Source organism: Tamandua tetradactyla, chromosome 2 (genome assembly GCF_023851605.1).
Source record: "Tamandua tetradactyla isolate mTamTet1 chromosome 2, mTamTet1.pri, whole genome shotgun sequence".
Lineage (NCBI taxonomy): Eukaryota > Metazoa > Chordata > Mammalia > Pilosa > Myrmecophagidae > Tamandua > Tamandua tetradactyla.
Window position 1 is genome coordinate 128026341 of NC_135328.1, and position 2474 is coordinate 128028814.

Sequence of the window (2474 nt, forward strand, 5' to 3'; positions counted from 1 at the left end):
AATGACCAAATAAGATGTGCAATGGCTAGTTGGTCTCTTTGGATTTTGCTGACAGCATATTCCTCATTTGGGTGTGCTACTCATACCCATGTATTGAGTGACCAGAAAAGCTGCTAATTTTGAGTGGGGACATGAACAAGAAGAGACTCTGTGACAGGTCCAGGCTGATATGCAAGCTGCTTTGCCACTTGGACCATATGATCCAGCAGACCCAATGGTGCTGAAAGTGTCAGTGGCAAACAGAGATGCTGTCTGGAGCCTTTAGCAGACCTTTATAGGAGAATCACAAAACAGACCCTAAGGACTTCCGGAGTTGAAGTCACGCTTTCCGGGCTTCAACATGGAGTCGGCAAGTGGAGCAGATGAGCTGGTTTCGGGGGAGCTGGTGTCTTTGGCACAGGCTCTTTCTCTCCCAGAAGAGTCTTATGGCAACGATCCTGATATTGAGATAGCTTGGGCTATGAGAGCAATGCAGCATGCTGAAGTCTACTACAAGTTGACCCCCAGTTTCTTAAACTCACCAAAGTGGATGACCAAATCTACTCTGAGTTCCGGGATAGTTTTGAGAATCTCAGGATAGATGTTTTGAACCCAGATGAGCTCAAGTCTGAATCTGCTAAAGAAAGTGGAGGCCATTCTGCTTGAAGTTTGATGGAATTGTAGAAGACTTCAACTATGGTACTTTGCTGCGATTAGATTGCTCTCAGGGCTACACTGAAGAAAATACCATCTTTGCCCCCAGAATACAATTTTTTGCCATTGAAATTGCTCGAAACCAGGAAAGCTATAACAAAGCAGTTTACACCAGTGTTCAGGACAAAGGAGAGAAAATAGCTGACAACCAAGGAAATAAAAGAGCTGACAGAAAAGGAGAAAATGAGAAAGCCAGCAATGGAGGAGAAAAAGAGAAAGAAGCCAACAAAGAAACCAACAAAGGTGGTGAAACAGCTTTATCAGGTGGACAGGGAACAGCACTCTAGAAGCGTTGATTCAACTGAGCCTATAAGAACCACACTGCTACCTATACAGATCCCTTTGGATAAATGTATGTTTTTGTGCAATTGAAGAGTGTGCAGAAAGACATCTTTCTAACCTAATAATTATGAGCTGTTCTGGTCATTCCTCTTAGAAACTGCTTAAAGACTGTTAGTGGAGTCTTAGTTGATTGTTTCTTTGTTCTTACCACTGGTTAAGAATTTTATAAATAAATTTCTTGCAGTTCATACAATTATCTATATCTGTTTTTGACTATAAAAGGTATTTAAAATTATTTGATACTTTTAGCCATGTCTTATATAAAATGATTTATGCCCGTTCCTTAGTTCTTGACACTCTTTCCTATAATGAAGTTCTCTTATACCTAATGCATCAGTCAGGTTCCTCCAGAGAAAAAACACCAACAGGATATATGTGTGTGTGTGCATATATTAATAAAGAGATTTGTTTAAGGAAAAAAAAAAAACAGACCCTAGGTTTTGGAGCACAATCTTATCATCTGCTGCAGATAACCACTTTCCTTTTGAGAAACAGCTTTTGCCCTGCTATTTGGCCTTAGTAGAGACTAAATGCTTAACCTTGGGCCACCAAGTTACCATGAGACTTGAGTTGCCTATCATGAGCTGGGTGTTGTCTGATCTACTAAGCCTAAATTTAGGTGTGTGCAGAAGCACTCCATCATAAAATGGAAATGGTATATATGAGATTGGGCCTGAGAAACTTCTGAAGGCACAAGTAAGTTACATGAGGATGTGGCAATTGCCCATGGTCTCCATTCCTGTCAAATTGCCTTCTCTTTCCCAGATTAGAGCTATGGCCTCTTGGGGAGTTCCCTACAGTGATTTGACTTGGGAAGAGAAAACTCGGGCCTGGTTTACAGATGGTTTGTCATGATATGCAGGTATGACCCAAAAGTGAACAGTTGCAGCTCTTTTTGGGGTTTTCCAGAAGGATAGTGGTGATGGGAAATCTTACCAGTGAGCAGAACTTTGAGGAGTGTAACTGGTTGTTCATTTTGCTTGGGAGGAGAACTGGCCAGAGGTGCATTTGCATACTGACTATTGGGCCATTGCTAATGGTTTTGCTGGATGGTCAGGGACTTGAAAAGGCCATAATTGGAAAATTGGTGACTAAGAGGTCTGGGGAAGAGGTACACTGATAGATCTTTCTGAGTGGGCTGAAAACATGAAGATATTTATGTCTCATGTGAATACATAGTGGCAGGTTGATTACATTGGACAAGTTCCATCATGGAAGGTGCAGCAATTTGTTCTAAGTGGAAAAATGCACACTCTGAATATGGGTTTGCTTTCCCTGTATACAATGCTTCTGCAAAAACTACCATCTGTGGACTTACAGAATGCCTTATCCATCATTTTGGTATGCCATACAGCATTGTTTCTGATCAAGGAATACACTTCACAGCAAATGAAGAGCAGGAATGAACACATGCACATGGAATTCTCTGGTCTTACAGA

At 41.3% G+C, this 2474-nt stretch overlaps 1 pseudogene; it reads left to right on the top strand.

The window, feature by feature from the left end:
- Positions 1-340: 340 nt before the first annotated feature.
- Positions 341-1115, top strand: LOC143662074 (protein PBDC1 pseudogene; annotated as a pseudogene).
- The last annotated feature ends 1359 nt before the right edge of the window (positions 1116-2474 follow it).